General features: G+C 39.7%; 1 protein-coding gene across 1 annotated transcript in view; it reads left to right on the top strand.

The window, feature by feature from the left end:
• The first annotated feature begins 12,104 nt into the window (after positions 1-12,104).
• Positions 12,105-15,989, top strand: part of LOC105025841 — a 200,583-nt gene continuing 196,698 nt past the window's right edge. Inside the window, exon 1 of the mRNA XM_034291721.1 lies at positions 12,105-12,132. The gene's annotated coding sequence lies outside the window, so the exon portion shown is untranslated. The remainder of the gene's footprint in view (positions 12,133-15,989) is intronic.

The following is a 15,989-nucleotide window of genomic DNA, read 5'->3' as shown; positions in this document are numbered from 1 at the left end:
CAGACACACATGTTACACACATTGAGAAGTACCATTTTTAGTTTTTCAGTTCCTCCTGGGGGGCTCTAAAGAACTGTTTGTGAATAATTGGTTGATATTGTAAATTTACATCTGAATATATTTAATAAAATGATTTTAGAATCAATAGTGTTGTTTACTTTATTTGTAGTTAATTTCCTACGACATTTTAATTGAAAAATTATATATATATTTTGTATTGCTTGAGTATGTTTTCAGTTGAGGATATTTCACAGTAATTTCGAAGATCATATTTTGGTGTCTGATCGTAATAATTTAGCAAAAATCTGTAAAATAATTGTATTTTTCTGCAGAATTTTTAGGATCATCCCTTTATTGAAGATGATTGATCATAATTATTTGGGGAAAATCTGTAAAATAATGGTATTTTTCGGTATAATGTTTAGGATTATCCCTTTATTGAAGGTGATTGATCATAATGATTTGGGAAAAATCTGTAAAATAATGGTATTTTTCTGTAGAATTTTTAGGATTGTCCCTTTATTGAAGGTGATTGATCATAATAATTTGGGGAAAATCTGTAAAAACTTTACAGTGTAACTAAGTCCATCTTAAGACTACATGCATCATAAAACCGTTGTTAGTGCCACATTATCGGGAGACCGGGCCCTGGAAATATAGTAATTGACAAATATTATTATTGAAATAATAATAATTGTGTACTTCAACAGCTCAAAAGATTAGATTCAACGTATTTGTCATTGAACAAGTACTGTAAAACAAAATGCAGTCTGGTTAGCATATAACCAGAAATGCAAATCAAAGAGTGAAAATATTTAAAACAATGTATGTATGGAAGTGTGATGTATAAATGTGCAATGAAAGAAAATGCAAGAACGAAAGTGCAAGGTATTATGTGCAACTGAAATGGAGGGATAGCAGCAATGAGGTTCCCGAGGTAGACATGTACCTGTAACAATTGAAAACATCTAGTCAGACTTTGCAATGCATTGTCAGAATCCATCAGTGTCCAGTGAACAGGGTTGAGATTCAGTGAATGTGCTGGCCACTCCATTACAGACAGAATACTTGAGGACTGCTTCTTCCCTAAATAGTAATTGCATAGTTTGGAGCGTTGATTTGAGTCATTGTCCTCTTGTAAGAGAAAATTGGCTCCAATCAAGCGCCGTCCACAGGGAAAGTCATGGCATTGCAAAAGGGAGTCATAGCCTCCCTTCCTCAAGATCACTTTTACCCTGTACAAATCTCCCACCTCACCACAATCAAAGTAACCTCAGACCATCACATTGCCTCCACCATGCTTGACATCTTTTCATTAAGGTCTGCTCATCACTAATGTTTTATATTTTGATCCAAACACCTCAAACTTACTAAGTTTGAGATATGATGATTTTGTCCATAACACTTTTTTCCAGTCTTCCTCTGTCCAGTGTCTGTGTTCTTCTGCCCATTTTAGTCTTTTGTTTTTAACGCAACAGTTGTTGCGGTCTGCCGTTTTCTGAGACTTGCTTAAACACTATGGTGCCTGACTCGCTGCCTGTTGATGCTGAGACTGGTGTTTTGCAGAGACTGGTGTTTTGCAGGTACTAATGAATCTGCCAGTTGAAGACCTGTTTCTAAAACTAGACACTCATGTACAGTGGGGAGAACAAGTATTTGATAACCTGCAAAATTGGCAGTGTTTCTTACTTACAAAGCATGTAGAGGTCTGTACTTTTTTTTCATAGGTACACTTCAACTGTGAGAGACGGAATCTAAAACAAAAATCCAGAAAATCATTGTATGATTTTTTAATTATTAATTTGAATTTTATTGCATGACATAAGTATTTGATCACCTACCAACCAGTAGGAATTCCAGCTCTCACAGACCTGTTAGTTTTTCTTTAAGAAGCCCTCCTGTTCTCCACTCATTACCTGCATTAACTGCACCTGTTTGAACTTGTTACCTGTATAAAAGACACCTGTTCACACACTCAATCAAACAGAATCCAACCATTCCACAATGGCCAAGACCAGACAGCTGTGTAAGGACATCAGGGATAAAACTGTAGACCTGCACAAGGCTGGGATGGGCTACAGGACAATAGGCAAGCAGCTTGTTGAGAAAGCAACAACTGTTGGCGTAATTATTAGAAAATGGAAGAAGTTCAAGATGACGGTCAATCTCCCTCGGTCTGGGGCTCCATGCAAGATCTCACCTCGTGGGGCATCAATGATCATGAGGAAGGTGAGGGATCAGCCAAGAACTACACGGCAGGACCTGGTCAATGACCTGAAGAGAGCTGGGACCACAGTCTCAAAGATAACCATTAGTAACACACTACGCTGTCATGGATTAAAATCCTGCAGTGCATGCAAGTTCCCCCTGCTCAAGCTAGCGCATGTCCAGGCCCGTCTGAATTTTGCCAATGACCATCTGGATGATCCAGAGGAGGAATGGGAGAAGGTCATGTGATCTGATGAGACAAAAATAGAGCTTTTTGGTCTAAACTCCACTCACTGTGCTTGGAGGAACAAGGATGAGGACAACCCCAAAAACACCATCCCAACCGTGACGCATAGAAGTGGAAAAATCATTCTTTGAGGATGCTTTTTCCTTAGGCTTTAAACAGAAGGCACAAGCCAACATCATTGCATTTTGGAATGTGAGTAAAATCAACCAATCACAAATTGTCTTGTAATAGCTGGGACAATTGTATGATGCCTCAAGGCCCTCTAGATGGCCTAAGTATACGTTACTAATTCAGAACCAATAGCGAGCCTAATCTTGTTTTCTCACACTTGAGCCTAGCTAGCTGGCTAGCTTTTTACAGTGAGTGTACGTAAGGATGGTGATGGCCTGGCTGTCAGCCCTGGCTTGGATCTCAATCAAAAAATAACTTATTTCAGATTTAAAATCAAAAGACAAGCTACATGAACATGCAATTATCCATTTCATAAAGAAGGTTAGGAGAATGGACTTGGTATTTAAATGATAATCATAATGGTGATTGGATTTTTGTTTTCATCTACAGCTTGCAAAGTGTAAAATATTATTTCAACTTTAGATCATTGGTTATGTGGTAAAACCAAAGGTAATGGCGTTACAATTAGTACTGGGTGCATGATATTTCTTGTGGTGCATTTTTTTTATTTTGTTGCATGCTGGACCTCGAATACACCATCATTTTTTCTATCTGACAGCAAATACTGTCCATGGTCTTGAAACAATGTAGTAGTTGTGTGGTTGAATTTATTCCACTTCCTTTTGAGTGACTGTTTTGGCAAATGTTTATTTGAAATGACACCACCGTATTTTCTTCTAATGTGTTTCATGCTATTTATATATGCAACCGTTGTGTACGTTTGCTGCTTCTGTGAGCCACAGCCGAGAAGTGGCTGAGGACCGTTTGACTCTGTCATCAAAGAATTGCTTCTCCTACACAGGTCTGCAAAGAAAGGTCTCAAGTTGTGCTCTATATACACAGGTATCCGAGTTCTCTATTTATATGTATGATGTCAGATCTTTTTCCACTACTGAAAGCATAGCTCCAATAGTCACGGTTCACCACTGGTATCACATCCTGTTACTCTGCCATTCAGGTCTCAAGCTCTCTTGTTCACTAATGTAAAATATGTGGTAGCTTAAACAATGTAGGTGTTTCTCATAGGTGTTTTGCTCTAAAAGCCTGGTCACATGTTGTGGCAATTCTCCTAATTACAAGTTTAGGATTTCTGGTGAATCTATAGTTGCTAAGACAATAGCTGGCTAATTTGAAGACATGGTTCTGGTTTGGATTCATGACATTATCAGCACTGTCTAATGGTAAGAGGCAACTGTTTTTTCTATACTGTCAAATGTTTATCCACGGAGGTCATACTTATTTTTACAACAATTCAATTACACAAAAAATGTGTATAATTGAATAATTATGAAAGCCGGTCCAGAGCATCCCAAACATGCTCAATGTGTGACATGTCCGGTGAGTATGCTAGCCATGCAAGAACTGGGATGTTTTCAGCTTCCAGGAATTGTGTACAGATCCTTGCAATATGGGGCTGTGTATTATCATGCTGCAACATGAGGTGATGGTCGTGAATGAATGGCACCACAATGGGCCTCAGGATCTTGTCACGCTATCTTTATGCATTCAAATGCCATCAATAAAATGCACCTGTGATCATTGTCCATAACACATGCCTGCCCATACCATAACCCCACCGCCACCATGGGCCACTCAATCCACAACGTTGACATCAGCAAACCGCTCACACACACGACACCATACACGTCTGCCATCTGCCCTGTACAGTGAAAACCGGGATTCATCTGTAAAGAGAACACCTCTCCAAAGACGCCATCGAATGTGAGCATTTGCCCACTCAAGTCAGTTACGACGACGAACTGCAGTCAGGTCGAGACCCTGATGAGGACGACGAGCATGCAGATGAGCCTCCCTGAGACGATTTCTGATAGTTTGTGCAGAAATTCTTTGGTTATGCAAACCGATTGTTGCAGCAGCTGTCCGGGTGGCTGGTCTCAGACAATGGAGGTGAAGATGCTGGATGTGGAGGTCCTGGGCTGGTGTGGTTACACGTGGTCTGCGGTTGTGAGGCCGGCTGGATGTACTGCCAAATTCTCTGAAACGCCTTTGGAGACAGCTTATTGTAGAGTAATGAATATTCAATTCACAGGCAAGAGCTCTGGTGGACATTCCTGCATTCAGGATGCCAATTGCATGCTCCCTCAAAACCTATGACATCTGTAGCATTGTGCTGTGTGATGTAACTGCAAATTTTAGAGTGGCCTTTTATTGTGGCCAGCCTAAGGCACACCTGTGCAATGATCATGCTGTCTAATCAGCATCTTGATATGCCACACCTGTGAGGTGGATGGATTATATCAGCAAAGGAGAAGTGCTCACTAACACAGATTTAGAAAGATTTGTGAACAATATTTGAGAAAAACTGGCCTTTTGGGTACATAGACAAAGTTTTAGATCTTTGAGTTCAGTTCATGATGAATGGGGGCAAAAACAAAAGTGTATCATTTATAATTTTGTTCACTGTATGTAAGAAGTGCCCATCAAGCCAATCCATCTTGTGAGAAGCTAAGCTAAGTAGCATATCATTCACATTTCAAGTTTAGAAAGACAGTATTCAGTGTGAAAATGTATAATTGCCAGCTTCATCAATTATATTGTCACATAATAATTTTCTGTGAATTTTATATAAGTAGTTATAGCAAGTATCATTTGAAATCGTACAACAGGGAATCCCTTCACTGCTAATAATAGTTGTTCAATTGTTTTCATCCATCTTTTTAAAAAGGACTACAAAAGTAGACAATTTAACTTTATTATTATGGAACTAAAGTTCGATCTGTTCTTGCCTCTCACAGATCCCACGAATCGCCCACTTAAGTCACTTGCTCGCCATGCTTACCCTTCATTGAAATTAATTGAGCCATTGCCCCCATTGCGAATAGTGTGAATGTACCGTCAGAGCACCTAAATTTAGACACCATGTCTATTTTCTTGCATCTACGTACGATGCATACGTAGATGCAAGAAAATAGACATGGTGTCTAAATTTAGGTGCTCTGACGGTACATTCACACTATTCGCAATGGGGGCAATGGCTCAATTGCTCAAAAGACCTGATACATAACACAGAAAACTCAACCCTCATTCACACATAAGCGGTGAAATCACTTGCCGTTCCGCTATAGTGACAACGGGAGGCAGTTGACATTGTCCCGGCTGTTTTGACCAATCGGTTACTTACTTCAAGCAGGGAAAAGTAGCCTATTGCGTTCAAGGAAAAGGTGGCCCAACATAAACAAAACATAGTAATGTCCATTCATTAAAATTAAAGAAAACAGGGGATTTGAGCATATCTGCTATAGCAATTCAAGAGAACCATGACCCACTGGTTCATTAATGAAAATGGGTGCATGCCATTTGTTTTAAAAATTACATCTACTGTAGCAGGTAGTATTTCGTTTTGGTTGATAGCAATAGCTAGCACCTTATGTATACGTATTATGTATTAACTGATCGAGGGTAATTATAGTTCCGAGACTCTCCTTGACCGCTGTTTCTTATATTGTCTCGATATACCTTGAGTGTTACCTTATAATTTCCTCTTGATCTTGTACTAGTAAAATTAACTGTTAGTCCGACGTGTTGGTTAGATTATGGACTATTCAGAATTGTAGTACCTCCTACAAGCTTTCCTATTGGTTTTCTGCTGTGATCTGGCTTTCTGAAACAGAGAAGGCAGGAAGCCTTTTTTGAATGACTAACAATGGAGTGCTTCCGCTTTCAAAAACGGCATGCCACTTATATGTGAATGCGATGTCAGTGTGCCCCACCAAGAAAGGAAATTGCTTGGCGTGCATTTTCAAGACTCCCCGGGTCATCTCGTATTTACATTTGGTTGCATATGTAGTTAGTACATTTGAGCTAGCTTGTGTGGATGCATGAGCAACTTAATAGCAGTAGCCGGTACGCTGTTCGCTTAAAATGAGAAGGCCCAAGTCAACCACTGCATAACCATGATACTTTGCACCATGAATTCCAACAAGTTCCTTGCAAGGTGTCAGTATAACTAAATAATAAAATAACAAAGTTTTCCATAGTGGCTCGTCTAATGTGAAATGACCACTTCAAAATTACATTTATTAATGACGCCGTTGTCGTTCGTCTGTGATGCGATTTAGGCTTTAGACTCTACCCATTCATTTCTGACATTGCTTACATTAACGTAGTACAGTCTCCACTATCCTCTCCCCCTTAATTTTCTTGTCATACAGAAGGAGGCAATGAAGCTGTCCTATGGTCTCTAGTAGCTGTAGTCCTGGTCCTTGCTGTGATAGTGTCAGTTTTCTGGATCCACTGGAGGAGGACACGGCCCCAGACAACAGGTCAGATGGGTGAAAATCCAACACCTCTAACAAACCTAAGTGGATCTATAGGACTCAGATGTTCACAATGTTCAGTCATCTCAGTTAACTAATGCTTCAGTTGGGTTTTCTACTTACCTTTGTGTAGGCCTGTATTGTTTATCTTAGTGGGTCAAGTTTGGAGCTGCAGATTAACCAACTGAATTTGGAAGTGGTGAGATGAATGTGAAGCATTTATTTGGATGCATTTGGGTTTAGAACTCCATTATCTTATGGGCTAGTATGTTTGGCTTATGGAGCAGAATGGAATGTTCAATCAGACATGGCCACAGTTTTATATTGCCGGCTTTATTAGATTAGATTCAACTTTATTTTAATTGAAAAAATACAAGTACAGCACAAAGGAATGCAGTTAGCATCTAACCAGAAGTGCAAATAGAAGAGGGCAGAAAATGTATTAAATATATACACTCACCTAAAGGATTATTAGGAACACCATACTAATACTGTGTTTGACCCCCTTTCGCCTTCAGAACTGCCTTAATTCTACGTGGCATTGATTCAACAAGGTGCTGAAAGCATTATTTAGAAATGTTGGCCCATATTGATAGGATAGCATCTTGCAGTTGATGGAGATTTGTGGGATGCACATCCAGGGCACGAAGCTCCTGTTCCACCACATCCTAAAGATGCTCTATTGGGTTGAGATCTGGTGACTGTGGGGGCCATTTCAGTACAGTGAACTCATTGTCATGTTCAAGAAACCAATTTGAAATGATTCGAGCTTTGTGACATGGTGCATTATCCTGCTGGAAGTAGCCATCAGAGGATGGGTACATGGTGGTCATAAAGGGATGGACATGGTCAGAAACAATGCTCAGGTAGGCCGTGGCATTTAAACAATGCCCAATTGGCACTAAGGGGCATAAAGTGTGCCAAGAAAACATCCCCAGGACCATTACACCACCACCACCAGCCTGCACAGTGGTAACAAGGCATGATGGATCCATGTTCTCATTCTGTTTACGCCAAATTCTGACTCTAACATCTGAATGTCTCAACAGAAATCGAGACTCATCAGACCAGGCAACATTCTTCCAGTCTTCAACTGTCCAATTTCGGTGAGCCTTTAGACGTTCTGTAATCTATAATGTGCTCCTTAGTTTTCTTTGCTTTGGGTTTTCTTTGCTTTGATTGTTGTCAGTCCAGCATGCCGCCAGGCACTTGACCTCCTCCCTGTAGGCTGACTCGTCACTGTATCTAATAATGCCTGCCAACGTGATGTCATTTGCGAACTTGACAATGGTGTTGAAACTGTGTACAGGAACGCAGTTGTGGGTGAAGAGGGAGTACAGGAGGGGGCTCAGCATGCAGCTATATGTTTTCTACAATCTCATGCAGCCTTATGGTGAGATTGTAGAAACAAATAAAATCATGTATCACAGTGTTTTGTCAATGAATCCACAGCATACAATTCAGTACCTAGGACTAGTACTCAAAATACTCTTGGTTGCACCCTATATCACTAAAGCTATAAGCTTTAGTTCAGAGTTAGCTCAAATCAAAAACAATACACTCAATAAAACACTTCCACAAGTCACAATCATTTGTAAGTTTGACCTTACGAGGTAGGTAACATGTATGGGTGCATGGACACTTCTGAATGTATGTTAATGTCCGTGAACGTATGTTCTGAAATCTACCACACAGTATAACAGTGTTGATCGAAGATTATTACCCAGATGGATTCTGCTGGGAAGCTCACCATCTTGAAACACATTTTGGTCTTGAAATGAACAAAACCAAAACCAAAAAACTTGACCAATTCTGTTTAATTTGGTAGACTGAATACTCAAAATGGTGACCTCCAGTGCAACCTCGCTGTTTCTTCTTAAAGACAATGATCTTATTCATTTTTTTGTAGTTTATTTGTTTGTCTTTATTTCACTAAATGCTTGTCTTCTCTGGCTCTGGTTAAGTGAGCCTGGACATGTGAGGCAGGACATATGGAGCTTAGCGAGAGGGTAACATCCTTTCATTATTTCTCTCCAAAAAAAGAGGCACACCGTGAACTGAAGGCTAAAGCACAAACAATGAACCACAAACTAAATAAAAACAAGAGCAACTTAAATAGGGTTCCCAATTAGAGACAACAAGGTGCAGCTGCCTCAAATTGGGGAGAACAGAAAACTAGAGGCACTTCTGCGGTCAGGTCCAGACTGAGGCCCTCAGCCGTATAGAGATGCCAAGAGGCCCCCATGCAGACCTGACTGTACCTAACAGAAAAAAGGACTTGTGAGTCCCGAGTTCCTAATAAAATCAGTTTAAAAAGAACTAATCGTTCACAAACTGCTCATCACTACTGTGTAGTAACGCATACTTTCCCCATTGTCACATCTCTCCACAGATGGTAATGGAAGCCAAGAACTGGAATATGCTGACATCACTGTTGTGAAGAAGGGGAATGTGAGGGAGGTTCAGGAGGAAGTGGAGTATGGACAGGAAGTAGTGTTGGAGGGTTCCAGATCAAAGACAGTGAGAGACAGACCTACAAGGCAGGAGGACACTGTTTATGATGGAATAAAGCCTGGCCAGTGAATGGAAGATTCTTTAGTACAGCCTGGAGTTGCTTCATTTGTCACTGTAACAACAGTTATTCTCTACATATTACATCGTTCTTGTATTCAAAGTTTCCGTATTTTGTGAAAATGTCATTACATTCACAGTTTACAGTTATGTTCATTGTTTACCAGAATAAACAACCCAAAAACCAGGCTGTCTAAATCTGTAATAATGTTTCTGTTGATTTACTGATGTTTTTCTGTGATGTATGATCTACCTGAACATACATCACATTATACAATATGTTGAAACAAAGTGTTGAAAGTTGGTAACTGTAGAAGTGATCCAGAAACAAGTGGACCCACTGAAACACAACACTAACTATCATCCTCAATGGTAGAATGGTGTCTTTTTTAGTTATTTTTTTGTTCTTATTCTGCATCGAAGAAACTAACTCAGGTGAACACACCTTTGCAATCCAGAGCATGTTACATAGTTCCACAAGACTAAATGTAATTTGTCTAGCCATTAGCTGCAACACAAAGTGAGTTAGTAGCATCAGGGATATATTTCAATTTGGTCTGACCTCCGGTACGTCTCTCTACTCTCCTCTCAAATTCATTTCTTTCTCCCTCTCGTCTATGTATTTCTGGTTCACATTTTCACGCTTTATAACGGAAGGTTCATACTTATTAACAGTAGTGGGCCAATGTCAGTCCTGACCAGCAGTGTGTAAAGACTGATCAGTATCATGACACAACAGCTGTCATTTTCACATCCTCACACCCAAATGAAGTATCCCTTTTTAAAACAATGTCTCATCTAATATGACACAAGAGCCATGTAGCCAGCCTGGCTTCTTCTATAAAGAGGAAGTGAAACCTTGATTAGGACTCAGCATCAGAACCTATAAATATCTATCTTTTATATCACTTTCATGTTGGTTTTGACAATTAAAGTTTGAGGACTTTGTTGAAGGACTGAGCATGGAGGCTGTTTTAGGACTGTTTGTGATCTTAGCAGGAGTTTCATATGGTCAGAACATACCCAGAGATCCCAATTTCTTGAAAAATCATAAGAAATATCTTGAAATGTCTGAGATGTTAATGTGAAGACGTCGTGAGATGTCTTAGGAAAAGAAAAAGACTTGTCTTCATGTGTTATACAGAAAACAACATAATGAGGTTTTTATAACAGGTACTAAGATCATCACTTAATTATCTTCCTGTAGGCCTAGATATTTTACTATGGGCTACTCAGAAACACCTGTTAAATGAACACCTCTCATGAATAACAATATGCAGAGACAATATTCAGAATGTGGAAAAGTTGTAATATGGGTGTATTTTAGTTCTATACTTTTGTTAGAGGACACAACACAGAGGAATGTTGCATTGCAAATATGTGCCCTTTTCTTTCCATCCTTGGAAACTGCACAAAGGGCAATGGTTGGACATGTGGTGCTCATTACCCTCCATACATCCTCCATACATCCTGCCCATACAATCCTGTGTGGATCCAAGAACATAGGGTGGTTGGAACATACATTGCACTTATATGATTGGAAGACAGCCAGGTAGTGGAGGGGATGTGTTATAAGTTTGTCTCGTATAAATGTGCTGTTAAAGACAAAGACATTTGGAGAAGCACAAAGACATCTGGAAAGGTCACGAGCAGAGAGATGGGAAGAAGGCCGAACATCTAAGACAGACATGTACTATATTTTGTGAATAAACAACAAGGAACACTTCTCCCCCTGACTTGGGTCCGTTATTATTCTGCAAAAGAGCCAGAAGCCAACAGTTTTCACAAACTAAAATACAACCCTGTTTCCCAAAGGTTGGGATGCTGCATAAAATGTAAAAAAAAAACATAATGCAATTATTTGCAAATCATTTAAACCCAATATTCAATAGAAAATAGTACAACATATCAAATGTTGAAACTGAGAAATGTTATTTTTTCTTGATAAATATATGCCCACTTTGAATTTGATGCCAGCAACACTTTTCAGAAAAGCTGGGACAGGATCAACAAAAGATAGGAACAGTTGTGTAATGCTAAAAAAAAACAAGAAAAGGAACCAGGAAAGCCTAGTTCGGACCGGGCCCTGATTCAAAGAGTAGAAAATTAATTATACAATGATAAATACTACAGAAATTCCAACAGTTAGAAATAGCATACATGGTCTATTTTTCATCTGCGTGGATACACAGAAAAGAAGATCTGGGAGGGACTTTCTATTATCAGGCACCCACTAATGCAACTAAATATTATGCATTTGTGAGATTCTGCTTTGTTCTGTTTTGATTTTCCATTCTCTGTGTTTCTGCAGTTTTGTTGTTATTAAACCCTTTTGTTGACCGTTAACTCTGCACCTGGCATCCTGCTTACCAAAACGTGACAGCATTTAAAATAAAATATAAAACCTTATGGGAACTAAAGATGTAGTAAAAATGAGAAACATCTTAGTAGTCAATAAATATATCAACAAAATAATAAAACAAAAAACTATGGTAACTATAGATGTAGTCAAAATGAGAAACATCGTAGTCAATATATATATTAACAAAAGGGCAAAGTTCTTTGAAGGCAATGGGACATTATAGCTATTAGAGAGGAATTAAACTTTTAGATATAGTTGAGTGCTGTACTCTGGACAACTACACCTGTTCATTGAAGGTAAGACATTACTGAAAGCCACCAAGAACAGTATGTTACAAAATACCTAAAAGGATATTCTCTAAACCAGTGGGTGTGTACCTCAGGGGTTCTCAAAGCAAAGCAAAACATTGTTGGTGGTACAGTAACTGAATAAGGTTGGGAACCACAGCATCTTAATGCAATTACTTAAAAGTCATGTATTTGAACAATGGTTATATGACAAACAATACAGCTATATTATTTAAATTGAGCTGCGTTGAGCAGTACTGTGCTGGCCTGATCACGCATCTACCATCTAAGATATGACCATTACTAAACCATTAATAAACTGCATTTTAATATACATTCATTGCTTCTGTAGCTTTCTATAGTCGCTGTAGGTATCCTCTGTTAACACAGCTCATTTAATTCCTCCAAGCCTGAGTGTCCACTCCTGAAATTAGCATAAATTTTAAAATTTCTCAACTCTCAACTGTCGCTTGGAGATTAGCTACACCCACTGTCGCCGTGATTCGCTGGCTCTCGTTGGAAATGAATAAGAGCATGCCTCTTAGTAGTTCTAGAGAGCGTAACAACTGCTGATGTACATAACAACTGCTGATGTACGTAACAACTGCTGATGTAAACAGGGCTTCATGAGATAAATGCGATTGATTGACATCACAGATGGTAGTTTGAGTCCCTGGGGAAAGCACACTTAACTGAAGATATGAGCAAAAAATGAATCATGTGACTGTTGTTTGTTCTGTTTTGTGAATAGCTTGTGTGGTTCTGAGTACAAGCGGCTGAAATGGGTTTTCTCGGAAGGGTGGCTGGCTTCTCCCTTAGGGATAGGGTGAGAAGCTCAGCCATCCGTGAGGAACTTGGAGTAGAGCCGCTGCTCCTTTGCATCGAAAGAAGCCAGTTGAGGTGGTTCGGGCATCTGGTAAGGATGCCCCCAGGACGTCTCCCTAGGGAGGTGTTCCAGGCACGTCCAGCTGGGAGGAGACCTCGGGGTAGGCCCAGGACTAGGTGGAGAGATTATATTTCGACACTGGCCTGGGAACGACTCAGGATCCCTCAGTCAGAGGTGGCAAATGTAGAAAGGGAAGTTTGGGGTCCCCTGCTGAAGCTGCTGCCCCCGCGACCCGATACCAGATAAGCGGATGAAAATTAGATGGTTCCATGAACCTGAGGTGCAATATGTAGAAAACACCGCCACCTGCTGTTTAAAGAAGGGAAGGACCTCAGCCTTAAATACTGGTCTGTTTTCTCTGTACTTGTCAATTACTTATCACCAGATGGGGTTGTCTTTGAAAACAAGGGTACAATTTCATTACAGTTGTTAAATTGACCCACTGGTCAACTGATTGAGCATAAATATTGATGTGGCCTTATAAGGTCATGTACTCTTCTAATCTTCATTGAGTACATCCAGAAGAGGACTTGCCACCCCTGAGAATCCGGCCCCTCTCTAGGTTTCTTCCTTAGTTCCAACCCTACTTTTTCCCCAGCCTCTGTGCATCAATTTCTTGTTTTTGTTTACTATTTTAAAAAGAAAATATATGTTTCTGGTCATCACCATCTTATCATATAAGTTTAAAATGTCTCTCATGGACAATAGATTGTATATCAATGAGATGAGCCTGTATGAATAAAGGTTAGGTCTCCACTGACCAGTTAAACAGGCAATGAGATAATCATGTCTAGTAGACCAACTTGAACAAGACCTAAATCAGTGTTACTCAAGGTGTTAAGTAGTGATGAATTAGTCAAAATACATTTAGGTGAAAATCCCATTACATTACAATCTGGTGTATTGACCTTTTTGTGCAACTCAGTTTCGTGACATCCAGTTTGTGTGTTTCTTCCAACAGCTTTGCAATGGTTGATGTTAAGATACATATCTTCAAAAGCACAACCAATACCTTTTGTTTCTTAACACACTGCCTGAGATATCCCAAGAGCCAATGGTTCCCCAAGGAGCTGCTAGAGCAAATTGAGGTAAAGCAACCATTTACGAAGGATGCTGTCAGTGGTGTATAGTCAAAAACACTGATCTAACAAAGTGGATATTTATCAAAACTAATGGGTGCCTTGTCATAGTTTGTTTACAAGAATACTACAACTTATAGTCTATCACTGGCTGTGAAAACGTGCACGCAACAAACTATTACTTTATTACAGACAAACATGAATGCTCTTCATGTTCATGCTTCAACACTAAGCATGTAGCTTGTTTGGAGGTCATTTGAAGATATGAATACCTGTGTCTGTGCTCAAACTAGTGTGAAAATGGAATGTGTAGAGGGGTGCATTCAGCTAACTAATAAGAGCCAGACAAGACAACAAACTGAAAGGTAACCTTTACTGGGACATTTACTAAAGATACCATAACATAAAACACATAGAAACGTAAGATGCCTTAAACAACCATTAAACAGGGAAAAGTGGGAGAAGAGCTGTGTGAACTGGGTCCACTTAAAAAAAATGAAGAAAACCAAGACACTACGCTTCCTTACACCTCTGTCCGTGTCTTCTGACTCTAATTCCTAGCAAGCTGCCTAACTGCTACAGAAATATAGGAATGACACCCGCTCGCATCTTGTTTACTGACAGTCTTCATGTGTTTCAGAAGACATTAAAATAAAATCTTCAGCAAGGAGAAGCAGTGGGAGTTCAAGAAATTGCTAGACCCCATAACTGAACACTTCAGGGCAATGCCAGCCTACTTGGCTATTGAGAGCAGAGAAGACCTGCTTGTTGACTACAACTGTGGTTCTCAAACTTGTTCCTGGGCACCCCAGAGACACAGCTTCCAAAACTCAGCATCCTTGCCAACATGAATAAATCATACTAAATCAGTTGTCCAATAGAACAAGGTTCCTCCGCTACATAGTCTCACAGTGAATGCACACAAAAAAGTGCTGTAAAGGATTGTGTAGTTTAGTGTAATTTATGAAGACCTGATTTTAGCAAAAATGCATAAATGTACAGCCAACATTTTGTGCGTTTCTGTGAATTCTAAGGGGACCGTATTTCTCCCATAGATTGTCATTAATGTGGAATGATCTGTCGATAAATGTGAGAGACAGACATAGTCTCAATCTTCAAGTGTTTACCAATTCTACAGACTCATCTCTTCAGTAAGGTCTGTGATTAAGTGTAGTCTGGCCCAGGGGTGTGAAGGGTAACTGTTTTTGCCTGGTGGGCTCTCATATCCACTGGGATGTCCTCTCTCAAATATAATTTAGGGGTGGTATTAGGGGTGTGCATAGCAGCCAGTATTTGTATCTGTATTTGTATTTGTTAAGGGGGAAAAAGTATTTGTATTTGAGTAAAATTCAAAATAGGCGTAAAAATTCCGTTTTTTTTTTTGCGTTAGGGCTGCTTCACCCAATTGCAGCGTAATGAAATAATATCCCGATCAAACTCCGCTTCCTGAAAGTTATAAATTGCCTTTGGAACCCAGTTAAGGTACAAAAATCTATTAAACAAAATTGTGACACAGTTAAGTTTTTTCGCTCAGCCGAGCGCTCTCTGTTGCTGTGTGGAGAATGGAGATGTGTGGAGCAGCCTGTGTCAGTTACCGCTTTTATTCTTTTCCCCTCCCCCGACTGAACGTCACTCACTCACTCATCCGGGCATGTACTGTGGTCTCATGAGAAAACGCAGCTTTTTGATATAACGGTTTTCTTGTTCCCGAATACAAATATTTTTTAAAGTATTTGTTTGAAATAAGTATTTGTAAAAACCACGTTATTTGTGCCTTTCCGAATACCGTATTCGGGTTCGGCTCCACCCCTAGACGGTATCAATGGTCTACTCAGGTTTCCACTTGCCTTCCTCGTGTGATGTGAGTCAGCTCTGAGGGCTACTTTTGGTCCTCTCTCAGG

The sequence above is a fragment of the Esox lucius genome, chromosome 4 (genome assembly GCF_011004845.1).
Source record: "Esox lucius isolate fEsoLuc1 chromosome 4, fEsoLuc1.pri, whole genome shotgun sequence".
Classification (NCBI taxonomy): Eukaryota; Metazoa; Chordata; class Actinopteri; order Esociformes; family Esocidae; genus Esox; species Esox lucius.
This window is presented reverse-complemented; position numbering and strand designations above follow the sequence as displayed.